Source organism: Neofelis nebulosa, chromosome 14 (genome assembly GCF_028018385.1).
Source record: "Neofelis nebulosa isolate mNeoNeb1 chromosome 14, mNeoNeb1.pri, whole genome shotgun sequence".
Lineage (NCBI taxonomy): Eukaryota > Metazoa > Chordata > Mammalia > Carnivora > Felidae > Neofelis > Neofelis nebulosa.
Genome location: NC_080795.1, coordinates 18,650,385 through 18,678,230, shown reverse-complemented (window position 1 = coordinate 18,678,230; position 27,846 = coordinate 18,650,385). Strand labels below are relative to the sequence as shown.

Here is a 27,846-nt window from a genome sequence, read left to right as displayed (position 1 = left end):
GAATGCAAATAAAATGCTTAGAACAGTATATAGCACAAAGTGCTCGTTAACACGTTCAATACTTCAATAATTAATATTATTACAAAAGCTGAAGAAATGGGGGTGCCTGGGTGGCTCGGTCGGTTGAGCGTCCGACTTCGGCTCAGGTCATGATCTCGCGGTCCGGTCCGTGAGTTCGAGCCCCGCGTCAGGCTCTGTGCTGACTGCTCGGAGCCTGGAGCCTGTTTCAGATTCTGTGTCTCCCTCTCTCTCTGCCCCTCCCCTGTTCATGCTCTGTCTCTCTCTGTCTCAAAAATAAATAAACGTTAAAAAAAAAAGCTGAAGAAATGTATTTTCTTGTGACTACTGGAGAACATTATCTAGTTTTCACTTACTGAGCAAGATTATAAAAGCAATACTCAAAACCATAATTTTAAACAGAATATTGAGTTGAATTCTTTCACCCACTAACTATGCTCAAATTGGGAATTAGACCCTCTTTGAGGATACACTTGTTCTTTCTGTCACCAGAATGCAATATGGCAACAAGTATTCTAATACATGAAGTTGAATCCTAGTGGCCTGCAATAATTAAGCTCAATTTCCAAAGAATTATTGCTGCGTTTGCTCAGCTCTTGGCTCAATACTAAACTGAAGTTGTAAGGAAATGACCCATGAAGACAGGATACATTTAAGCTATAGTTAATCTACTATCTATTTTTGATGAGGTGGAATTATTTTCAAGATTTGAGCGCTTAATATTGACATACCAAAATAAGTTCCATAGTATTAGAATGATTGTCCAACAAGATACTGAAATAAAACTGATTAGAGTGATGTTGTGGAGCACCTTTTAGAACTTCAAAATACTGGCAGATTATTATCAAATGCATGCGTTGTAGTGGGAAAAATCAGTGAGAGAGAACTTAATGACCAGAGTCCCACTATGCACACATGTGCATGCAGACACAGACACACGCACACGCACACACACACATGCACAGCCATTCCAATGACCACTGTAGCTAGCAGTGACGTTTATTTTTGTCTTTTAAAGATAAAGTAGCATGCATTAATCAAGTTTTATACTTTAAACTACAAAACGTTAAGAATAACTTCCAAAATGAAAATTATGCTCATTCATACTGTGAATTAGTTTATTCATCTCTCACATACAAATCCAAACAATAACAAAAATTTTAAAACAGTTCCAGATCCAAACTTAGTTGTTATTCATTATAATTCACTTTGAACTCCTAGGAGATTTCCACATACCATCTTGGAACAAAGATGGTGCCTCAAAGCTGGAACGCAAAGAGATATCTTGATCAGATGTTCCCATGCCTTTCCCCAAGTGTGCTTGGTGGAAAAAGCAATATGGTGGAAAAGAGTACACGACTCCACGGAAAATTACTGCCTCAGCCTAAATCCCACAGCTACCTGTTGCTCCTGAGCACATGATGCTGCCAGGAGTATGGGGACTCCAGTGACCCCATGCAGTGTTTGCATCCAATGACTGAATTATGGTGGCATGAACCACTGCAAACAGGAACATCCATCAAGGGCCAAGCAAATACAGTTCCATTTAGCTGGTTGAGTCAATATCTACTAACAGCATTGGATCAATAGCAAAATCAAATGTATGGAGATATTTTTAAATTTTCTAGATTTTCCCCAGTATCAGAAAGAGATAACAATAATATAAGAGTATTGCTGGTATGAGAAGAGGTAACGAGTCTGACTTGTGTGAGGTCCAAAACCACACAATGGGGATGGAGTTAGGTTAGACTGAATGAGCAACTGAAAGAGGTCAGAGGGGCAGACTCTGTAGGGCTTTATAGACCTTGATAAAGACTTTGGGTTTCAACTGGGCTCATTACCAGAAGATTGGCTATTTATAAACCTTACTGTCGTGCATAAACATTCATGTTCTCCTGAAAGTTCTGAGTATCCTTTCATTGCAATTACACAGGTACATATGTAGGCTAATACTATAAAACCCATGTATGCGCCACCATGCTTTAACAGATCCTGGTACTTGGAACTTTTGCTTCACCTTTTAAAAAAATAAAATATTACAGATATGGGTGAGCCCCTGTTGCTCACCCTTCTCCAGTCCCACTCTTTTTCCAAACTCTCCCTCCCGAAGGTAAACACTACCCAGAAGCTGGCATTTACCACTTTCATGCTTTATGAGGTCACCCACATACTTGCCCAAGTGGAGGTACCAAAGAATATCTGTGATCATTCTTCCACATCCTTGTTCACACTGATGTTATTAAAATTTCAACCTTTGGTATTTTTATTTTCAATTTGCATGTATTTGCTGGCCATTTATAGTCTTCTTTTATTGCATGTTGCTATTTCATTCCTTTGTGTAGTCTTACTTTTTTTTTTAACACAGAAATTAGTTATTACTTTTTCTAGGCTTGCTTCATCAAAAATACTCAGTTTTTTAAATGTTTATTTATTTTTGAGAGAGAGAGAAAGAGAGAGAGAGAGAGGCAGAGAGAGGAAGACACAGAATCTGAAGCAGGCTCCAGGCTCTATGCTATCAGCATAGAGTTCGACCCACAGCTCAAACTCATGAGCCGCGAGATCATGACTTAACCTGAAGTCGGACGCTTAACTGAGTGACTCATCCAGATGCCCCCCAAAATATTCAGTTTTAAAAGCTGGATATTCTATTAATATGTTTGATCAGTGTGTCAGTGGTATATGTTGTCATTAAATTCTAGAATCCAAATTACAGTACACTTCCCCCCTCAATACTGCTCTTGGTGTCTGCTCTCAGTCTAGTTTTCTTTGCTTTGGGGCTAGTCTATACATTTTTTTCTGATTGGTTTAGATTTTTTTTTCAACCTGGATGTTCTAAAGTTTTACCACAAAGTGTTTAGGCAGTGATTTATTGTTACTTATCCAGATAAGGTTCTCAGAGTGTCCTTTCAACTTGAGGAGTCTTGTCTTCAATTCTAAAATAACCTAAGCGGGGCGCCTGGGTGGCTCAGGTCGGTTAAGCGGCCGACTTTGGCTCAGGTCATGATCTCCCGGTCCATGAGTTCGAGCCCCGCGTCGGGCTCTGTGCTGACAGCTCAGAGCCTGGAGCCTGTTTCAGATTCTGTGTCTCCCTCTCTCTGACCCTCCCCCGTTCATGCTCTGTCTCTCTCTGTCTCAAAAATAAATAAACGTTAAAAAATAAATAAATAAAATAATCTAAGCTATTATTTCTTCACGTAATCTGATGATCTGATGTGTTCTCTTTCTCTCTCTCTCTCTCCACACACACACACACACACACACACACACACACACACACACACTTTAAAAATCTTATTGTTCCCATTATTGCATTTTAGGTGATTTCCTAAGTACGCTCTTCCAAATGAAAAATTCTGTCATTTTCAAGTCTAGAGATTATCCTTTCTACTGGGAATTTTATTTCAATGACTATCTCCCACTTCCAAGAATTCTGTCTATCCTTATTTCATTCTTACCACTAATAGGTAAACTCCCTACGAGAATATAAATTCTCTATGTGGATATGGATTTTATTTACTTTGGTTCAGGGGCACCTGGGTGGCTCAGGTAATTTAATGTCCCACTCTTGATTTTGATGCAAGTCATGATCTCAAGGCTCCTGGGCTCAAGCCTGGCATCAGACTCTGTGCTGATAGCGTGGAGCCTACTTGGTATACTCTCTCTCTGCCCCTCCCCCACTTGTGCGCGCAGATGCACACATGTGCTCTCTCTCTCTCTCGCCACCCCCCTCAAAATAAATAAATAAACTGGGGTACGTGGGTGGCTCGGTTTAAGCACCTAACTCTTGATTTTGGCACAGGTCATGATCTCATGGTTTGTGAGATCGAGCCCCTCATTGGGTTCTGTGCTGACAGATGGGAGCTTGCTTGGGATTCTCTCTCTCCCTCTTTCTCTGCTCCTCCCCTACTCAAAATAAATAAATAAATAAATAAATAAATAAATAAATAAATAACATAAACAAACTTATTTGGTTCATTCCTGTATCTCTGGCACCCATAAGACTCTATGGAACATAGTATGATCTTAATAAGAATTTGTAAATAAATAGATAATTGAACTATTTTGATTTCAGGGTTTTATACCTTTTTTTATGGATGGCAATCCTTTGTTTATATTTTGAGAATTAAAAATATGTTTTCCTAGCCTGTTTCAATATTTTAATTTCTTCTAGTCAAATTTATTTTTGACGGTCAAATTCATTGGCTCTTTCCTAGTGTTAGGATTTGTGCTTTGGAATTTTGTTTTGCAAGTGCATTTGAAGTGGGAAGATTTTTTTAGTTTCATTTAATTTTTTGATACAGCTCCATCCCCTGTTATTATCTTTCTCTTACAACTCATTTTGTACCCAGAACCACCCATGTACGATCAGTTTCATGCTGGCAATGTGAGTATTACTGTGCTGACATCTGGATTATTTCCGGTCACATCATTGAACCAGTGAGTGACCTGGTTCAATTCCCAGTTTACCAGCTGTGTCACGTTCTCCTTGCCATCATAAGCCTCTCCTGGCATCAAAAACTATAGTCTCAGGTAGTGGGCAGATTTCTGACTCTTACTCAGCAGCAAACGAGTCCTTCTCTATGTCCTGGTTTCAGACTGCGAGGATGGCTCTGGATCTCCATCTAGTGTAGAACGACTTTAACCCCTCATTACCCTGAAGAAGTTGTACTGGTCCCCCCACAACCCCCTCAGAGGCCAGCAAGCCAGAGGCCTCAGCACAGCTTACAACTCCTCATCACTTACATTTTCCTTTGATTTGTGGGCCACTGACATGATAAATTATGAGCTCAGCTGTGACTTTTACATTCTGACTTTGTATTTTATCTAGCATTGCTACATGCTTGGAATAAGGTGGTACTTTAATGCCAGAAACCAGAGATACCTTGACCAGATGTCCTCATGCCTTTCCTCAAGTGTGCTTAGTAGAGAAAGTAATGCAGTTAAAAAGAGTACACATACACAAGTTCATGGACAAATTATTTAGCCTTCCAGGGTCTCAAGTACCTCATTTTTACAACATATATTAAAAATGTCTAACATTTATATAGCATAATGTTGAATATTAATCAATACATAAGTACTCAGTACTGTGGTAACCAAAGAGGACTCAAGAGTAATAACTATTATTCAAGTGCACAGTGGGAGGCATCTCCTGGAGCATTCAAAAATTTTTTTTAAATGTTTATTTATTTTTGAGAGAGACAGAGACAGAGTGTGAGCTGAGGAAGGGGCAGAGAGAGGGAGACACAGAATCTGAAGCAGGCTCCAGGCTCTGAGCTCTCAGCACAGAGCCCAATGTGGGGCTCAAACTCACAAGCTGACCTGAGCCAAAGTTGGACATTTAACCAAGTGAGCCACCCAGGCACCCCTCTTGGAGAATTTTTAAGGCACAACAAGGAATAAAAGTAAGGCCAGAACTTCCTGCTTTTCCTGAAGGCCATCTAAAATATTTTCTGATACTTATAAAAAGTGAAAATTCAGGTAGGTACTTGGAATTATATAATTCCATGATCAGGACACAAGTAGAGGTTCAAGTCTAAACAGAAAAGAACCTTTCTTTTTTAAAATGTTTTAATGTCTTATTTATCATTGAGAGAGAGACAGACAGAGACAGAGACAGAGTGTGAGCTGGGGAGGAGCAGAGAGAGAGGGAGACACAGAATCTGAAGCAGGTTCCAGCCTTTGAGCTGTCAGCACAGAGCCCAATGTGGGGCTTGAACTCACGAACTGTGAGATCATGACCTGAGCTGAAGTTGGCCACTTAATCAACTGAGCCTATCTTTAGGTTAAAAAAAGATTATCATTTAAATGGCTCAATCAGGTACCTTCGTTGTAGATACTTCAGCTCCTCTGTACCTTGAATCGTTTGGGAAAGAAACTATCCTGTAGAGGCAGTCCACAGATCATTAATACAACCTATGGAAAGCTTCACTACAGAAACGTCCACTACAGCTGGCCACACTGAACAGTCTTCCTACTTTTGGAAACAGATGTTCCGCCAAAAAAAAAAAAAAAGTTTGTCACTGGGTCAGCCAGTTAAGAGCAGGAATATGTGGATTCTAATTCATTTGGCAGAAACCTTAAAATTTTCAATGGAGCAAAATCCTTAACAACAACAAAAACATATTTTATGAAGACAGCCAGTAGAAAAATAACTTTTATAGATTTAGAATGCATAAATGCCCACATCAAGTGAAAGTTTATTCAGAAACAATCTCATCTTTTTCAAGTTGCTATATAGGAGGACAAAAACAGATAAAGCATTTAATGATATAACTCCACCCTTGAAAATACTCTTAGAAGGTAAATGGCTCCTACAAATGTAGCATTAAATGTATTTACTGATCCAAACTTGTACGAATAGTTAATATTTGTTAATCGAACATTAAAGAAAGCAAGAAATCATTATAAAATAAATTTATGTGCTGATGAAGTCTAGAGGAAATAACTATGAAATATAGCCACTTTGTTACTCGTATGAAATTTACATAGCCAACAGAGATTTTAATTCAATCGACTGTTATGATAAAAATTTCAACGTGAGGCTACAACTAATTTTAGATATTCCCCATCAGAAAAAAAGTGTGTTCGGCCAGATATTTTACCATCCCTAAGGTTTACAGGTATTCACATAACTTCAGTATTTTTGAGAATATGACAAACTGTTCACAGGAAATAAATTTCTAATGCACTTCCGTTAATTATGCAAGTCTTACAATGCCCCTTAATCAAAATTTATGAGCAAGTTAATGGTAAAATTGGATTAATGCCCAAACTGACCATAGTTTATTACGCTTCTGAGTTTAGTAAGAATGAAGTCATGGTCCTTTGTCTTGTATAGCAAATCTTATTAAGACCATTTTGAAAGTGTTGCTGCAACATTATACAGGCTGGATAGTAAGTTTCCTTTCGTGCTGGCACACATCAGACTTCGTTGTCAACTTTGTAGATTAACTCTGCCATATAAAACTGATACATTATAATATTTTTTTCATTTAGTCCCTATAGAATCAAATACCAATGAAAAGGGTGATAATGTCCTAAGTTACACTATATAGTGGTATAAATGTATACAAATCAAATATCTACAGTGAAACTAATTTTAGGCATTTCTCTCATACGATCTAATAGGGGAGACAGGTACACAGGTATCTATAATGCAATGTAGAATGGATAAGTAAGTTAAAAGGTGAAACAAAGTTATTGGGATATATCCATATGAGGAAGAAGCAAGGCCATATAAATAAGGATATGGCATAAGAGTTGCACTCTGATAGATGAATGGGATTCTGGACAGGTCAAAATAGGAAAGCATTTCAAAGGAGGAAACACACCATGAAGAGCAGAACAGATATAGAAGTGGATGGAGCCAATCTGGCTGGAGAGCAGGTTCATGTAGAGTAGGGAGAGAGAATGTTGTACAAGTAGGCAGGATCCATACTGGGAGGAAATTACATGGCAAGCGAAAGAATTGTAAGTCATTTGTTAAACCGTGGAGGGAAGCACTACACAGCACACGCTTAACTACTGGTAAAAAAGTAAAAATAAATGAAAAAAATACATGACACTTAAGATATGAACATTTAGGGAATCTGGAGCTGCAACAGATCCTAGAAATGGAAACAACGGTTTAGCATTCAAAATAGGACCATGCACTTATTGTGATGAGCACTGGGTGTTGTATGTAAGTGATGAGTAACTAAATTCTGTTCCTGAAACTAACATGACGCGATATGTTAACTAAATGGAATTTAAATAAAAGTTTGAAACAAACAAAATAAGACCATGTAATGAAAACAGGGAATTGATGTTGGCCACAAGAGAAAGAAAATGAATTTGGGGCATGCTTAGATGTTATGTAGAGTTATTCAAGTTAATATACTAATACAAAAATTAGGAAAGTGCTTTCTCAAATGGGTAAAGAATTAGGACATAGCCCTACAGGGTCTGGCTGGTGGTTCAATGATGGTCAGGTTGTCTCTTTGTGTGAAAAAAATGAAAATAGCAACAGCTGGATGTAAAATATTTAAACCTATTAAGTTTGTCATAAGCAATACACAAAGGTTAAATCAATGACAAAAGTGACATTCTTCTCATCTGGCACCATTTCCACCCCACCCCCCCCCCCCCCACTTTTTCTGGGCATGTTGGAGAATATTCAATTTCCAAGAGAGACTGATTAAGGCATAAGAGCCAGTGCCGTTTTATAAATAAGGAGGAACAACTACGGTATTCAGCTCAGCTCTCTGTAGTATTGTTTCTTCTCCAGATCATTGCTTATGAAATCATTCTTTATTTATAATAATTTATGAAAATTTCTCACTTGGCCAGGCTCATCTATACTTCTTGTAATATCATGTCCTCTCTTAAAATATTCTAAACTGTATATGGTAGCTTTTGGATTTTAGCAGTTACTCTGCATTTTGAAAAGGAACTATAACAATATTTGCTCAATTATGGGTATTAGTCATAGGCATGGTTAGATATATCAATATTACAATAGCTCAGCAGTTGACTACAGCTGTGACTGGGTGTCCAATGAGTATTACTGTTAAGCTGCATTTGTCTACCATAGCACTTAAATTAGGGAAAAAATTCTACAGAAAATATTATTGAAAGACACTGATTTCTTGTATAAATGAAAAATCACCAGGTAGGTTCAACCTGTGCCCACATATGGGTAAAAAATATAGGATAAGTAGAGGCGCCTGGGTGGCACAGTCGGTTAAGCGTCCGACTTCAGCCAGGTCACGATCTCGCGGTCTGTGAGTTCGAGCCCTGCGTCAGGCTCTGGGCTGATGGCTCGGAGCCTGGAGCCTGTTTCCGATTCTGTGTCTCCCTCTCTCTCTGCCCCTCCCCCGTTCATGCTCTGTCTCTCTCTGTCCCAAAAATAAATAAAAAACGTTGAAAAAAAAATTTTTAAAAAAATATAGGATAAGTAGAGTGGGAGAACATTAATTTGTACCTCTATCCTATCCACCTTTCATGGTCACAAGCATTAGCCCTGACTTTTCTGAAAGGTGGTTTACTAAAAGTTACATGAAGAGAAATCCTGAATAATGAGATAAATTTGGATTCTCCTGGATAAATCTGTCTTCTGCCTTGTCAAAAATGGAACACCTGGGGCGCCTGGGTGGCTCGGTCGGTTAAGCGTCCGACTTCAGCTCAGGTCAGGATCTCGTGGTCCGTGAGTTCGAGCCCCGCGTCAGGCTCTGGGCTGATGGCTCAGAGCCTGGAGCCTGTTTCCGATTCTGTGTCTCCCTCTCTCTCTGCTCCTCCCCTGTTCATGCTCTGTCTCTCTCTGTCTCAAAAATAAATAAACGTTAAAAAAAAATTAAAAAAAAAAATGGAACACCTAAGGTTACAGTCCTTATAGAACTGCCTGGTATCAATTAACAGCTTCATTTCTACTTGAGTGTTGGAAAAAAAAAATCCTGGAAGGCTAACAAAAAAGTCTATGTGACCACACAGGGCAAGACGTTCCCATGTTAAAAAAAAGGATTTCTCTGAGACTTCTCTGATGCTCTGAAAAGAGAATTATGGTAGTGGAGATATCCCTGCCAGTCTTTATTGTTGTTGGTAACTTCCTATCACTCTTTTCCTTTGCTTTACTTCTTTACTCCATTCTGATTTTTGTTCCTCCTTACAGGAGTCTTCTAGGGGGCCATTTCTTTCTCACACCTGCAACACATATATATCACCACAGGCACGCCTACTATTAATATATGCGCAAATGTATATATTTTCCAACAGCAATACCATGCTCTCCTACTACAGAACATAATTTCTGTGGAAATAAGACAGAAAAAGCAAAGCCTAAAAAACGGGCCTTTCCAAGAATAAAGTTTAGAAGAATAGAACCATATTAGAAAAAAACATCTAGTACACCCAAGAAAAACAGTAAAGTCAAGTAATATTTCTATTTTTAAACTAACTGTTTAATTTGGTAACAGTTAAGTCTCAAGAAAGTTTGGCACCTTCATACTGAAGGATAATTTTTAGGTTTAAAATCATAAGTCTATTTAGGTTTAAAGCCATAAAAGGCTCAACTAACATTAAGTTGACAGATCGGCTTCTCCTCCATATCCTTCTCTACATTCCTTATATGACTCCAGTCGGCCTTCAAAATTACCTTTCTAAAGCGGAGACGAACATTTCATTACCCTGCTTAAAGTCATTCAGATTTCCCTGGTACACAAAGTCTACAATTTGGGCCTTCAAGGACTCTCCTAACAATCTACCAAGATTTCCCTTCCCATCTCCTATTGCCCTCTTTGTCCTGCCATGATCATGCTGGATTCCCCCAACACACCAGCCACCCCCAGGAAATTTTTCTCTCGTATTCTTCTTCTTCTTCTCTCATATGATCCCGTGCCTAGAATCCCCTCTCACTCATCTGCTTGAAAATTCTGCTGATCTTTCAAAACCCTGCTCAAATATGACATCTTCTTGAGAACTCCCCAACTGAAACAAATTTATCTCATTATACGAGACCAGAGTCACACTCATTCTGTCATCTTTGCTAAACTGCATACTCTCAGGAGACAGAGAATCCCTTCATCAGTCGATGGACGTTTGGGCTCTTTCCATAATTTGGCTATTGTTGATAATGCTGCTATAAACATTGGCATGCATGTGCCCCTTCAAATTAGTGTTTTTGTATCCTTTGGGTAAATACCTACTAGTGCAATTGCTAGATCACAGGGGAGTTCTATTTTTAACTGTCTGAGGAACCTCCATACTGTTTTCCAGAGTGACTGCACCAGTTTGCATTCCCACCAATAGTGTAACTATTCTTACATGCTTCTTAATTAACATCCTCGCCAACATGTGTTTCCTGTGTTGTTGATTTTAGCCATTCTGACTGGTGTGAGGTGATGTCTCATTGTAGCTTTGATCTGTATTTCCCTGATGAGTGATGTTGAGTATCTTTTTAAAAAAAGTTTTTTTGGATTTATTTTGAGATAGAGAGTGAGAGAGCATGTGCACACGAGTGGGGGAGGGGCCAAGGGGGAGAGGTGGGGGAGGGGGGAAGAGAGAGAGAGAGAGAGAGAGAGAGAATATCCCACTCGAGCTCCACGATATCAGAGTGAAGCCTGACCCTGGACTCAATCCTATGAATGGTGAGACCAAGACCTGAGCCAAAATCAGGAGTCAGATGCTTGACAGACTATATCTTCCCTCACCCAAACACCCCTCACCATCTTTTCATGTGTCTATTGGCCATTTGTATGTCTTCTTTGGAAAAATGTCTATTCATGTCTTCTGCCCATTTCTTAACTAGATTACTTGTTTTTTGGGTGTTGAGTTTTATAATGTGGAAATTTAAGAAACAAAACAAACGAGCATGGAGGGAAGACAGGAAAACCAAGAAAGAGATTCTTAACTATAGAGAACAAAGTGATGGTTACCAGAGGGGAAGTAGGTGGGGAGATGGGTTAAATAAGTGATGGGGATTAAGGAGGGCACTCCTGATGAATACCGGGTATTGTATGTAAGTGTTGAATAGCACTAAATTCTACACCTGAAACTACTATTACACTGTACGTTAACTTGAGAAAAAACAATTTAATCCCATAACCTAAGACAGTGCCTAACACAAAGCCTGCATCTGATACATGAACTTTATTTCATTCCAGCTATAAAGGAGTTGGGAGTTACCATACTATTTAAACAGCCAAATATATATGTGACTTAATAGAAGAAAATAAATATATTAAATATCTTAATTTTAAAAATAAAATAATTATTATGCACATTTTAAGAAGGATTCTTGGCAGGAAAGTTTCTTTTTAAGCTCATAAATACTAGGCTACATCTCAATTAACACTGAAGCACAAGACTTAAAGAAAAGTATTTAACGCTCATTGGAACTTAGAGGAAGGGTGTTTAACAATCCCTCTTCAGAAGGTGAGAGACAACTATGATCAAGAGAAAGAGATTCACAGGTAGCTTTTATACTTTTACACTAGAACCTATAAAAAAAAAGCTGTGCTTCCCTTTATTTTGTAAAAATCAAGGCCCTTAGTATAGTACTTAACATAGCCATTCACTCAGTGTTAGCTAACATCATAATAATTATTCATTCTTTAAAATTTTTAAATAAAAATTATACACTTAAGACATATGCTATGATGATCTGATATACATATACATAATGAAATGATTACTACATTCAAGGTAATTAACATATCTCCTCAGTTGCCATTTTTGTGTGTGTGATGAATGCATCTAAAATTTACTCTTAGCATATTTTCATTGTTCAAGACAGTATTATGAAGTACAGACACATGCCCATACATCTCTTCGCTTATTTGTCCTAAATAATAGCAAATTTGTACCTTCTGACCAATATCTTACAGTTTGCCCTGCCCTCCCCCCAACCCCGTCCTCTGTAACCGATCTACTCTGTTTCAATTAGTAAAACTCCTTCCTCTTCCCCTTCTCCTCCTTCCAGATTCCACACATAAGTGAGACATATTGCAATTCTCTTTGACCTATTTCACTTAGCATAATGTCCTCCAGTTCATCCCATTCTGTTCTGGCCTGCAAGGTCTCTGCTGAGAAATCCACTGATTGCCTTATGGGAGATTCTCTTGTATGTGAGGAACATTTTTTCTCTTGCTGTTTTAAAACTTTTGTCTTTGATTTTAGACAATTTAGTCATTATGTGTCTAGGAGAAGATCTTTTGGGGTTGAAAATTTGGGGGGACCTATAAACTTCATAACCTTGGATGCCCAAATGTCTCCCCAGATTTGGGAAGTTCTCAGCAATCCTGTCTTTAGAAAAACTTTCTGCCCTTTTCTCCATCTCTTTTTCTTCTGGAATCACTAGTAACAGAAGGCTGTGTCTTTTAATGCTATCTCATAATTCATGTAGGCTCTCTTCACTCTTTTTCATTTTTTGTTTTTTTTTTTGGTTCCTCTAACTGGATAATTTCAAATATCCTATCTTTGAGCACAGATTTTTTTCTTCTGCTTGGTTGAATCTGCTGTTGGAGCCCCGTATTAAATCCCACAGTTTATTCATTGTATTCTTCAACTCTAGGATTTTTTTAATGGTTTCTATCTATTTTTTGAACATCTTATTTTGTTCATGCATTGTTTTCCTAATTTCATTTAGTTGTCTGTGTTTCCTTGTATCGTGGTTCACTGAATTTCCCTAAGAGAACTATTAGGAATTCTTTGTCCAAAATTTTATAGATCTCCATCATTTAGGGTCAGTTTTATTAGTTTATTAGTTTACTAATAAAGTCTGCTATTATTAAAGCTTTATTAGTTTACTTTGGTGGTGCCATTCTTCCTTGACTATTCATGACCCCTGTGGTCTTGTGTTGGTGTCTGTGCATTTGAAGATGTAGGTTGTAGGTAACTCTTTCAGTCTTCATGGACTGGCTCCACCAGGGAAACCTTTTTACCAGCTAGCCAATCCAGAGATTATGGGGTTGAGACCAGGTATCTGGTGAAGTCTATAACAGGTCTGATACCTTGGTCAGTAGGTGGATAGGCTTTGTGCTTGGGTCCTCAGGGACTGGTTTGGTTCCTGGTTCCACAGGAGCCAACCTGGAGTCTGGGGTTATAGGGGTTGACCAGGCACTGATGTAGGTAGGCCTGATTCTGGGGTCTATAGTGAAGTTGGGTGCTCACTGCACTCTTCTTTCCCCACGGGGAGTGTGTTTCTCTTCATGCTGGACTAGTCAGGGTAATAGGAGTAATGTGAAACTGTCTTTCTTACCATCGTCAATGCATATTTTCTTACTTCCCATGCTCCACCCAGGTGCTATAAGCCCTTACACATAATCTTTTGCTCCTGTGAAGAAGATATTTATGTTCATGGATAGTTGTTCAAATTAATGTTTCTGTAAGTGGAGGAACACTGGAAACTGCAATACCATCATCTTGCTGGCATCACTTCCCACTATTATTTATTCTTTAAGACCCATCTTCAGTATCACCTCCTGTCTCAATCTCCCAAAGTATCTTCAGAATCAGAGGCTCTTCCATTTCCCTATCACCTGGTACATTCCTTAACATCAGTATCCACTGTTCTGTAGGGCAAGGATTTGTTTACATGTTTCTTTCCCCCCAATCTATAAGCACCTTGAAGATAAAGACAATGTACAGGTTATCTTTATTATTCGATTAACTTATACAGTAACACCTACAACTGTGAGTATTCAATATGTTTTAGCATAATAAATAAACTTCTTAAGTTTCCTAAATTAAATTTCCTAAATTCATGGACAAATGACAGCTCTAGACCATTTCCAAGGAGAATGTGCCTTCTTTAAAGAAAAAAAACTGTGTCAAAAAGAATTGGAAACCATCCATCATGAATGGTAGCTATTGGTCAATAAAAAAATTGCCAACCATAATAAATGTCCTCCGTCACAAAAAATACATACACTCTCACTATTTTGCTTTTGAACCTTACTTATAATTGGAAAGAGATAATTGTATGAAAAGGACCAATGAGGTCACCGCCCTATCTTAAACGTTCCAAGTGCTTAATTAAAATCAGCTGAAGCAGTGTGGAACTGTCACTGTCTTCTAAGACATTAAGGCAGACAACTATTCAGAAATGAGTCTCATCTTATAAATAACTGTAGACATCTGCTTCAGAGGGAAGGGCAGGGAAAATTTAATAGAACTAGAAATATGGATATAAAGAAATTAGATGTCATTAGCAGAATATGGTAAGTCAAAACGCATTAACTAATTAAAGCTCCCTTGGGACTGTCTTTTGGTAATTTCATTCTTCAGATGAGAAAACAGATCAAAGGTAAGTTTTAAAGCACTATTTGGAATTGAATATAACCTCCATGAGGGGATGGACTACATCATATTTCACTTATGCCCTCCACCAACCTAAAACACTGCCGGACTCAAAGCAGTTGCTCAGTAAAAATTTGTTAAATGAAGCAGTAAACACAGAATTTAAGGGTAAATGAGAATAAGTATTGATTAACAAGGAATAATATCATGCACTACTGAGTCCTTCCCACAAAGGATAAGTTTGATCAAATTTCATTCTTAACTGGATGAACTAATGAGAAGTAAATAAATTTGCGCTGACTCTGTATCTTTTAGATACTGTCTGATAATCTCCCTCCTCTTCCATTTAAATTTCTCCCAAAGAAGTCTAATTTGCTAATCCCACTTCCAAATCTTCAACCCACTCCCCCCAGCAGATTGCAGCCAGACCTCCATGCACCACCCTCCTCAAACCATTCTCCCTAATGACGTCTATGCCAATCACTCTACACTGGCCAAATCCAGTGGACATTTCCCAGGCATTGTTTTCTGAATCTCTTCTTACATACAGTGCTCTCGGTCACCCTCACCTTTTCCAATTCTCTATCCACTAAGACTTCTGAATGGGCCAGGTGCTTTGTTTGTTTTCACACACTCACTTACGCTAGCCTCTTCTTTTTTTTTTTTAAATATATTTTTTTTAACGTTTATTCATCTTTGAGACAGAGAGAGACAGAGCATGAATAGGGGAGGGGCAGAGAGAGAGGGAGACACAGAATCTGAAGCAGGCTCCAGGCTCTGCGCTGTCAGCACAGAGCCCGACGCGGGGCTCGAACTCACGGACCGCGAGATCATGACCTGAGCCGAAGTCGGACGCTTAACCGACCAAGCCACCCAGGCGCCCCATGCTAGCCTCTTCTGCTTCCCCCATGGGCTTCTCTTTCTTACCTACTCCACCAGAATCTGATTTCTCTTCCATCTCACCATTCTTGCTCTGAACACTCTCCTGGGTCATCTTTTCTCATCTAAGAGACCTCAAATCAGCACACTTCTAAACTCCCAATTTGTGTATTTGTTCATTTGTTCAATAAACAAATAAAAAGTTGGTACTGTGGATAGAAGGGTAAAAAGAAGACAATTATTCACCTGCAAAGAACCTATGTTTGAAAGAGGACAATAAACAGGTAATTACAGTCCAGTGTGCTAAGTGACCTAAAAAGTTTTAGCACGTTAGTCAGCATTAGGACAAAGGGAATTAAGGGTTTTAAGGCATAAGGAGAATCTTAAGAGTGCAAAAAAAAAAAAAAAGAGTAGTCTATTGAGATCATGGAACTTAAGTCTGTAAAAAGCTATTTAATCCTCTGGAGACGGGGGAAGGCATGAAAAATGGCAGTTGGGAGATTACTGAGAAGATCTAAACAGTAGTTGAATGAATGAATGAATAAATGAAAGAAAAATAAAGGGATAGAAAAAAGAAAAGAAAAGAGGGTAAAGAAGGAAAGGAGGAGATAGAGAAGCAGACAGACAAAGGACAGAGGGAAGGGAGGGAGGGAGGGAGAGAGAAAGAGAGAGAGAGAGGGTCTTATCCCTTATTTGTCATGGATCTGCTATGCTGTATTAGAAGAGAAGGGGTAAATGATATGAAACTTAAAGATTTATTGTTGATAAACTACTGGAAATCTCCTTAAACCTCCTGAAATCCTTGTGGCAATAAGGGACTTGAGAGTAAAAAACAGAACAAAACAAAGCAAAATACTAATCCTACACTTGGTTTTCTGGACATAAGAATGTGTTATCAATACTTTCATTCAATTACTTCAACAAATATTCTTTGAACAACTATTTGGGTATAAATCAATGTTCCATGCTTTAGGGATACAGTCATTAACAAGTTCCCTCAGGAAACCTGCATTCTGGTATGCATTACGTGTAACCTTGACTTTCTTTCCCTGTTAACGGTCTGAAGAACCTGACTCCAGCAAGCTTTCTGTGTGGGAAAACAGAAACTCCTAATGCCAGCTCTTCCTACATCTGCTTCTCTACTATAGTGCTGACCTGTCCCCATCTTGTTTTCAATGACATTTCTTCACCCAGACACAAGGCAAGCTTGCTCTCCCTCCTTCAGAATCTGCCCTCAGCTCACTTTCCAGTTCTCAACCTTGCTTAGGGAGCTTTTGAAAGGCAAAAGCTATATCCTACACTAGTAATTATTTTAAATCCCAGCCTATGTACTCTAGCTCAGTGCCACTCGAAATGTGGTCTGCAGACTTAAGAATCTGTCAGCAAAAATTTAGAAATTGTATAACAATTTACATTGTCTCAACACCCAAAGCATTCAAGAGCATTTGTTATATTGACTAGGTTACAGACCAGTGCAGTAAGTCACATGTGCTGTGAGTCACAAAACAGTCATGCACAGTATGGGCACACAGCATTAAGTGCCATTTGAAGGTTAGGTTGTCAACTATGAACCAAAAGTGTATAAAAATTGAAAACAAATGCAGGAATTTGTTTTTATTCAAAACTTGTCATCTCTATGGTTATTATAATTATTAATCAAAATGATGGTTTAACATTAAATCAGAAAAATAAAATTGGTAATATTTATCCATAATTTACAGATGATACAGACAATACAATTTCATTGGATTTTTGTTAAGAAATTCCTCTTAAATCTTGTCTTCTCTTTCCATCAGCATATCTCTGCGAGATTGGTTTTCTTCTACTGTGTGAGTATTAAAACAGGCGGAGAAAGAGTTTAGGTGTACATCTTCCCCTGCAAACTACACTGACATTCCAACCTAGATTAGTTACTAAGCAAGAAACTAGCTCATTTCTCACATTAAAAGCTTTAAATATCAGTATATGCAGTGTTGTTCAAAGTATACATAAAAACATTGAATATGGGGAAATCACAATTTCACTCAAAAATTCTATTTTTGATTGCAGAATAACAAGAATGGCTTTACCAGCAAGCCTTTACTACCTGCCTAAAGAATCTGGTAGCATTCAAGATTGTAGTAAGGCAGAGCTGAATGCCATACTTTCCATTTAGTTTTTAATTACGCAGTGTATAAAAAGTTCCTGCTTCTATTACTATCATTGAAGGTGTTTATAAGTGTTCTGCCATCTTGTCCACACCAGAACTGGGCAGCCATCTTTTCTGCCTTTGGGTTCAATCCAGGACTGGAAGCACAGCAGAGGCTATACATCTTTCTGGATAGTTTTCCATCATTGCCTCTTATCCTCTTAGTTTTCTGGGGTGAAATCGAATACAGTTATCTGGTTTATTCTCAGGAGTATTTCTGTGCACAAATAAGGCTCTTCTGGCTCCATTGTGCATAGCTATTTTAGGCAAGTTCCCTCTCTGTCTCATTGGGAGACAGTTGCCTTCCTCCCACGTTGGGCGGTAAGGTCAGCTGCCCCAACACAAGAGGACCTTGGAGGGGCGCCTGGGTGGCGCAGTCGGTTGAGCGTCCGACTTCAGCCAGGTCACGATCTCGCGGTCCGTGAGTTCGAGCCCCGCATCAGGCTCTGGGCTGATGGCTCGGAGCCTGGAGCCTGTTTCCGATTCTGTGTCTCCCTCTCTCTCTGCCCCTCCCCCGTTCATGCTCTGTCTCTGTCTGTCCCAAAAATAAATAAAAAACGTTGAAAAAAAAATTAAAAAAAAAAAAAAAAGAGGACCTTGGAGAAACCAATGGGTTTCCTACAGATATGATATTTGTTACTCTTTACATTAAGCAAATAATGAAGACTGTACAAACCTCCTCTCAGGTAATACAACAGCTGATGAAGCATCACTATCTCCAGTGGATAAAGAAGGAAATCAAGGCTCAGAGTTATTAACAATTTGCTGTAAGTGATACAACTAGTCAAGGGAAGAGGGAGGATTGGAATCCAGGTTTAACTGACTCTCCATCTTCTGGTATATTAATGAAAAAGACAATTCCAAGATCAGTAGCCCTCTGTTTCTTCTTATTCATATTAGTGCAGAAATCCCATATTTACTTAAACTAACCAAAATTCTTTGTCCTATGGCCCAAGTGTCACTTAGTCTGTTAAGAATATTTCTGTTTTTGGGGTCCCTGCATGGCTCAGTCGGTTAAGTGTCCAACTCTTGATTTTGGCTCAGGACATGATCTCATGGTTCATGAGATCAAGCCCCGAGTTGGACTCTGCACTGACAGCACAGAGCCTACTTGGGATTCTTTCTCTCCCCCTCTCTCTGCTCCTCACATGCACAAAATAAATAAATAAACATTAAAATATATTTCTGGGGCACCTGGGTGGCTCAGTTGGTTAAGCGTCTGACTTTGGCTCAGGTCATGAACTCATGGTTTGTGAGTTTCAGCCTCATGTCGGGCTCTGTGCTGACAGCTCAGGGTCTGGACCCTGCTTTGGATTCTGTGTTTCCCTCTCTCTTCCTGTTCCTCCCCCACACGTACTCGGTCTCTCTTTCTGTCTCTCTCAAAGATAAAGATTTAAAAAAAATTTTTTTAAAAGAATATTTGTTTTTTTCTCATTTGGCTTATAGGAAATGCAATGAATGTCATTAGATCTAAAGACATTAGATCTTAAGACTTCCATTGTGTTTTCTGAATGTGTCTAATTTTATATCTGAGTTCACTGATGTCTCTAGTAGGTGAAGTTCAAAGTTTATACAAACTGAAGTGTATCTAAGAAGCTGCTAACTTATTAATGTATACACAATTGTATGAAATATGCTATGAAAGGAACAAAACTATAGGCGTTTAATTTTGCCTAACTAGTCTTAATCTGAATAGACAAATGAAAATATCCTAAGTTAGTATTATTCTAAAATATTTTATCTTTAATTATAATGTATCATTATTATAATTATATAATTTTAATTATATATTCTTATGTATAATATTACATAATATATATTTCAATACTTTACTTTGGAATATGATGCAAAGAACATGGCTGATAATGCATTTTTATGGCTTTTAAAATGTATGCATGCAGATGAATTCTCCTTCCTTGACAGTATGTAATATTTGACAAGGTGCATTCATTGCAAGGGCAAAACTACATTAGTGAGTTTGATTCTCTAGAGATACTTCCTTTCGCTTTCAAGTAGCAATAAGATTCAACTATTTTAGTCCCTTTTGCCTTTTTCTTCCCTTCTGGTCTTTGTCATATCTTCTTTTCTAGTCCTACAGCTATGGACACATCCCTTTGCAGAGAAAACAAACCAGAATGCTCCCTGTCACTTCAAAATTCTCCCTTTTTTTTTTTCAAAGAAGATTTCACATGTTTGTGTTGTACTTAACTCTTTAATTGTAAGTAATTAAACTCACATTAAATCATTTCCTGAAGCCACACACATTAATACTGAGATCATTTGCTACCTCGGAGAATCAATGGAGCACTGTAACAAAAGCGTACTCTTTGGAGCTGGAAATATCTAGTTTGAGCCTTTTCCCCTCATTGCCAGTTGCCTGACTTTGAGCAGTTCAATGTATGTATGGTACTATCACCTGGGAAATCTCAAGCATTAGTTTGCTTTTAACTATTTACTTCTATGTGAGTACCTCCAGCCTACTGGATAGAGAGCTTCTTGAATGTCAATCCTCCATATGAAATTCAAATCAATTTAGTATGTTGCCACTTTCAATCCTGAAGAAGCTTCTCCTCTTGTTTCCTCACTATATTCAACTAATGATCCAGGTGTCCAATCCAGTGTATCTCCAACCCCCCTATATGTATTCGGTGAGGAAAACCTTTTACTTACTTTCCACATATTTCTAAAATCTATGCCTTCCTCTCCATCTCCATTTTCATCCTCTTAGGGTTAATATCATTTGCCAGAACTATTTTAGTAGCTTTCTAACCACGCTTTCTGATTCTAATCTTATTCTCACCCCTAATTTATCTTCAATGGTACCACCAAGGCGCTCAGTTTCAAATGCAACCCCTCAGTGGCTCCCCCTCTGTGCTGCTTAGAACTCACAAGCACCCCAATTACATGCTTAAGCTTAAGCTCTTCAGCTGGCATCTCTGGTCCCCCTCCTGACCACGCCTCCTGTCTCTTTTCAGCCTTGCCTGCTGTATTGCCCCATTATGGTTCTGCAATGTCTCTGTTCATAATGGTCCCTCTCACTGAGAAAGCTTCCCTCCCCTCCTTCACCTGGCTCAGGAGCCGTCCTGTGTCAGAACTACCCCATCCTGAGCTCCTTAGTCTCTTCTACGTGCTCCTAGTCTGTGTTTCTGGGCATCCTGTTCCCTCCCCCATGGTTTTAGTAGGGTATTTCAAAATAGCCTATCTACCACATTCACTCTTCCTCTCCCCTCAGATTCTCAAGAGCATACTGTCTGGTTTATCTCTGTATTCTTAATGCTATACACATTCCTGCACTTGTGTATAAGTGCACGATAAATACTACTGAACCATTAAGAATATTCTCAAAACAGAATGGGAGTGGCTAGGAAGACCCGTTCAACACCGACATTACAGTCCAACCCATTCTCCAAATATTCTGTTGAAGTCATAATGATGTCAGTCAGGAACCCACCACCATTTATATTCTGCGTCCTGATTTGGTTGCCCCAAATTTTCACACATACAAACACTTGTTAGTCATCTATTATTAGGTACCTTATCAGCAATGATAAAAGAAAAAGACAAAGTGAAAAGGAGAAACAGATACATAATGCATGATGTGATCAATGTTAACTAACTCAGGGGAGGTGGGAAGACCTCTTGCAGGGGTGAATTTTGAGGTGTGCCAGGAAAGATGGAGAGGAAATGGCCAAAGCAATTTAGTAAATTAGAGTCATTCTGGCTGAAATTAGCAAAAACCAAGCAAAAATATATTCGGTTTTCTTCCTGAATGACCAACAGAATGTCACAAACTATAGAAGATAAAATTCTATAGAAGGTAGAATTTTGCCCTCAGTTGAAGTTGGGTGGTCCATGTAACTAGACAGCTAATTTTATAAACATAATGTTCTATTCTTCACACAAATCATGATCTCCTTAAATCCACATTAATTCCTTTTAAGTCATGATTATGTCTTCTGAATGAAAAGCTCTAGGCCCACACTAAATGTCCTGACTGCTGTAGGGACAAAGCTTTCAATGGGTAACTTATACTCAATCATTCACCACCTTATGGTACATCCACCAAGCAAAAGAAGTATGAAATGTCAGCAAAAAGGAAATGAACAAAAGCAATAGGAAACAAATCACTGAAAGAGCTTGACTAGAATGCCTTGAATATAATTTTTAAAGACTGTCCTTGTGATGAGCTAGAAATGTCAGCAGGGTTAAAAATAAAAATCAATCTTGCTTCCATAAGCACTGATAAATTCTTCCTCACAGAGTATATTTCCTAACTGACTCTTCAGGGTATGCTGATTTTCTTTGCGACACTTTCAACTCTCACTTATTTCGAAGGAAATTCTGAGCAAAAGGAAAAGGAACTTTGATCTTCCCTTTGCTTTGATGAAAACAATAGCTTTTTCTTTTTCTTTTTTTTTTTTTTTTAACTTTGAGATAGAGAGAATTCTCTTCAAAGATTTTGGAGGACCATGGGGGAAGGGAAGGGGAAAAAACAGTTTCAAACAGAGAGAGGTAACATAAGAGATTCTTGAATGAGGAGAACAAACTTAGGGTTGATGGGGTGGCAGGGAAGGGGGGAAATGGGTGATGGGCATTGAGGAGGGCACTTGTTGTGATGAGCACTGGGTGTTGTATGCAAGCGATGAATTACGGGAATCTACCCCCAAAACCAAAAGCACACCGTATACACTGTATGTTAGCTAACTTGGCAATAAATTAAAAATTAAATAGTAATAATAATAAAATATTTTTAAAAGATGATTTTAAAGATGATCTGCTTCTACTTGTCATCCAAAATATCTATTCATCCTTGATAAATATTATCACAATGAAGGACTTATAAAAATGTGAAAACACATAGTTAATTCTAATCTCATTTGCTGCCCTTATCAAAAAATTGCATTAAAAATTCCCTTAACATAACATAAAAATAATTAGATGTAATTACAACTTCTCAAGAACAATGAACTCATCTGAATACAGACAAGAATAAGTACAGTCCAGATAAATTAAAAACTACATGCATAAATATATATTCAGCCGTATCACATTCTCAGAAGGTACTGATGGCAAAGTTTAATAGAATTACAGTATTTTTCAAATAAAGAAGAGATGATATGTTGTTCTCAAAAGTGTCACTGTAATTTCAACTTATCTGTTCTTGTCCCATGTGAAATTTATGAACCTTGGCTACGCTGATGAGTTTCTTGAGAGAAGTCTCCAACAGAGTCAGCATCTGTACCCTTCAAATGGCCCTACATTTTTTGGATATAAAAAGAAGTAGACTGGAGACTGGAATAAATTCAATAAAATGCTAATTGTACAAAAATAGAAGACCATTATATTGCAGTTAACCTGATTTCCAATTCAATTCAACTATTTTTATGGTGCTTACTATGTACCAAGCACAGTGGAGAACTAAGACCTTGTTGCCCTCATATGTATTGAGCAAGGCAGGTAAATAACCCTCAAGTCAAAATAAAACAAATGAAATCAAAGAAGTTGTTAAGTTTTAAAAAAGAAAGTGATTAATTTCAGCTAAGGCTATAACTGAAGGCTTCCTGCAGGAAGATAAATTTCAGATGGGTCTTAAATAATTATACTCTTTCAACACATGGAAACTGAGCTGAAGCGTGCCCTGGGCGACAGCTGGCTTAAAAGAAATTGAGGAAGAACTGTTAGTGAAGGAAGTACAGAAGGGATTCTTTTCACACAACTGTCTCACACCCCTCTCCCTCTTGAATTCCAGCCTCCATACACTATATAATTTCTGCCTCCCCCTTCAGGATTTTTACACATGCTATTCCCTCTGCTAGGAAATACCCCTTCTGCACACCTTTATCTCTCATTTCCTGCCCACCAAACACTGCAAGTCCAACTCCTCCTTCAGATCTCTGCATAAATGTCACTTCCTCAAATCATTCATTCCTGAAACCTTCAACCATCTTCCCATCCAATTAAGATTGATTCCCTTCTTACACACTTGCATAGCACCTTACACATTCCCTACAAAGTTTTTTACATATTGCTATAAATTGTTAGTAAAATTTTTGTTTCATGTTTATCATAACCCACAGGCAAAATTTTCCTGGAAGGCTGCAATCTTGTCTACTAGGATTCCCCCAATGTGAAGCGCTGTCCCTGGTACTTGGTGGGCATACTGGATTTGTCGAATAAATATCCAGCAGTTTCTTTAGATTTACACTGTATGAGAATCTGGCACTTAAGTATAACTTATATTCTGTACATGTTAAATCCTGTATACATATCATATATAGAAAAGGAGTCTAGAAAATGCTTAAGTCATATAAATGAATTCAAATTTTTTGTAGACTTAGATGTTTTCTCCTGCTATTGAAGAATCACTTCTAATATGAAACAAAATTTACAGCCTGGAAACTGTATTCATAATCTGAAAATAGAAAAAAATTGAATATACACATTTAGTTTACAGCTTGTCTTAGAGAAACAGAAATATAGTTGCATCTAAAATATTAAAAAATGAAATTTGGTTGAAGAACAGAATGAAAAACAAATATGTAACTGCTACAGAGGAGATAAATATTCATCTGGAATATTTCCAGTTAATCAAAAAAAGAAATCACATCATCTAATAACTCTAGAAGCTGCAGCTTTATAAAGAAAAACAATTGTAGGACAAAGGCATTATTTAAATTCTATTCAGTGTTTTCTCTGTCTGTCTCTCTTGCTCTCCCTCCTCTCTCTCTTACTGTCTCTCTCAGATTTTATTAAATCCATATTCCTGTTGATTTAAGGTAGCTTCCACAGTTCTATTGATAGAACAACCAAAATATTCCATTTCAAGCCTGGATATACTTTTGGCTATCTAAACAAGGACTAGGAAATAGTGTTTTATGGGTTGAAGGCTCTGAGGGAAGAAAGAAATAGGAATTAGGGTATGTCCTTATAAGCACAGATGGGGTGTAAAGGCTTAGGTCCCAATGTTCTTTATTTTCTTAGGCTGTTTGATAGCTGTACTTAAAGACATAAAATGGCAGTGAGTCCATGCCACCCTTCATATCTATCTTATGCCAGGAGAACATATTCACTGACATTTTTTTTCCTCAGAGGTAGAGAGAAATGACACATTTCGTGGAGGTGCTATCATGGGAATACACAAACACATACATACTTCTCGCCGGGCATTTCTCAGTTGAAAAAATTGGTCAAAATATATGGCATTGAGATTGGTATTTGCATAGCATTTTTTTCCCAACAAAAATAAGATATCCATTTTCCTTCTGCTTGTTACATAAAATACATTTTGGCTTTAAAAAAAACTTGCTTTCTTTAAAGAAAATTCTTTATCCACAGAGGTATACCTTAAGAGAATATATGCTTTAAAAAATTTTCTTGCCTTATTTCTCTAAAGAGATGAATTTACATTTAGATATCCAAGATTATAAGCCCTAAAAAAATTCAGTCTAAAGCTATCACTTCACAAACATAATACATGATCTCAATAACTAATATACAACTTGCTTCCTTTTATTTTTGTTATATTTTACTGTTGACTTTATACTGAAAATAGTATTTAAAAAATAATTATCTAGACCCCCTCAAACTGAAAGGAGTACTTAAATACACAAAATATTGTTCACATTTATATTACACTTTGTCTCACTGGTCACCAAGCAGTGTGGTATTTTTTGCCAATAAGCAGGATACATCAAAATGAAAGGGTTTGGTAATGATAAATTATAATTACGTAGGGCAGGAAAAAATGATGCTAATGGGGAAGATGGCTCATGGCCAGAGGGAATAAAAAGGAAAGCCTGAGGTAGAAGACAGAGAATAAAATAGCATGAGGATGTTGAAGGTAGGAAGGAAGATTGCCCTTCCTCCTAAATTTCTTGATTAGAATTTCAGAGTCAAACACTTTACATGCTATTATTTATTTCTTTTTTTTCTTCTCCAAATTTTTATTTAAATTCCAGTTAGTTAACATACAGTGTAACACTAGTTTCAGGTGTGCAAGTTAGTGATTCAGCACTTCCATACAATACCCAGTGCTCATCCGTCATAAGTGCTCTCCTTATTATCCATCACCTGTTTAACCCATCTTACAGCCACCTGCCCTTCAGTAACCCTCAGTTTGTTCTCTATAGTTAAGAGTCTTGGTTTGTCTCTCTTTCCCCTGCCCCATGTTCATTTGCTTTGTTTCTTAAATTCTACATATAAGTGAAATCATATGGTACTTGTCTTTCTCTGATTGACTTACTTAGCTGAGCATAATGTTCTCTAGCTCCATCCACATCATTGCAAATGACAAGATTTCTTTCTTTCTGACGGCTGAGTAATATCCCATTGTAAATACATATACCACAACTTTATCCATTCATCAGTCGATGGACATTTGGGCTCTTTCCATAATTTGGCTATTGTCGGTAATGATGCTATCTACATCAGGGTGCATGTACCCCTTTGGATCAGTATTTTTGTAGCCTTTGGATAAATACCCAGTAGTGCAATTACTGAATCTCAGAGTAGTTCCATTTTAAACTTTTTGAGGAACCTCCATACTGTTTTCCAGAGTGGTTGCATCAGTTTGCCTTCTCAACAAAAGTGTAAGAGGCTTCCCCTTTCTCCACATCCTTGCCAACACCTGTTGTTTCTTGTGTTGTTAATTTTAGCCATCTGATTAGTGGGAGGTGGTATCTCATTGTGGTTTTGATTTGTATTTCCCTGATGATGAGTAATGTTAAGCATCTTTTCATGTGTCTGTTGGCCATCTGGATGTCTTCTTTGGAAAAATGTCTATTCATGTCTTCTCATTTTTTAAGGGGATTATTTGGGCTTTTTTTGGGTGTGAGTTTTATAAATTCTTTCATACATTTTTTATAAATATTTTGTACACTAACCCTTTTCAGATGTCATTTGCAAATATCTTCTCTCATTCCACAAGTTGCCTCAGTGGGCTTGAGAAAATCATAGAAGACATCAGGGAGACGTTACATGGTATTATTTCCTAATAATCAGGTTGAAATCAGCCAAGAACTTTGTCTGACTTGGCATTGGAGGGTATATTTTAGACACAGCTATTAGACATTTCTGCTGCCTCTACCTTGTTCATAGGGGGTAACAGCTAAATCAGGGTGTTTTTAGGCAACCAGCATCAGGGTTATCACGCATATGGCAAAGACCCCCCAAGTGCATTGGCTGATCTGTATTCCTACAGAAACTGGAACAAGAAGGGCCAGAGCAGCCTGCTGGTAATGAATTACCGCCTCACGGAAGCTTCAACCATTTTGGATATTATTTGCAATAGAAATATGAGATACAAATGGACAAGAGTCACTAAATAAAAACTTTCCAAAGACTCCTGGATTGTACTTACAATAAAATCTACACCCCTTACAATGGCCTACAGCCCTACATAACCAGGTCTCTACAAATATCTCTCAATATACATCATCCTTCTTTTTTTTAATATTTATTTTTGAGAGACAGAGAGAGAGAGAGTGAGCACAAGAGCATGGGGGAAGGGGCAGAGACAGGGGAAGACAGAGGATCCAAAGCAGGCTCCATGCTCTCAGCGTGGAGTCTGATGTGGGGCTCAAACTGATCAACTATGAGACCATGACCTGGGCTGAGGTTGGATGCTTAATTGACTGAGCCACCCAGGCACCCTCATGCATCATCCTTCTTAATGACTAGAATCCTCCTGGCCTTCTTTGTCTTCCTCAAACATGATAAGTTAATTCTCATGATTTATGTACATCAGTTCACAGTTTTGAGAAAGACTTTCCCCCTGATTTTGGCAAGGCTGTCTCCTTTTGATTCAGTCTTCTGTTCAAATACCACCTAATAATTAAGTCATCCCTAACTACCTCCTCTACATGACCGACCTCCTAGTATGGCAACTTGTTTTAGTTGCCATAGTTTAGTTCTTCATTGAACTGTTGACTATCTCCAATAATTTGTTTATGGATTCATTTGTTCATTTTGTTTTTTTCAATTTCATG

General features: G+C 38.0%; 1 protein-coding gene across 5 annotated transcripts in view; it reads right to left on the bottom strand.

The window, feature by feature from the left end:
• The window catches only part of PREX2 (phosphatidylinositol-3,4,5-trisphosphate dependent Rac exchange factor 2), a 297,237-nt gene that overhangs the window by 43,466 nt on the left and 225,925 nt on the right, over positions 1-27,846 (bottom strand). The gene's annotated exons all lie outside the window — the stretch shown is intronic.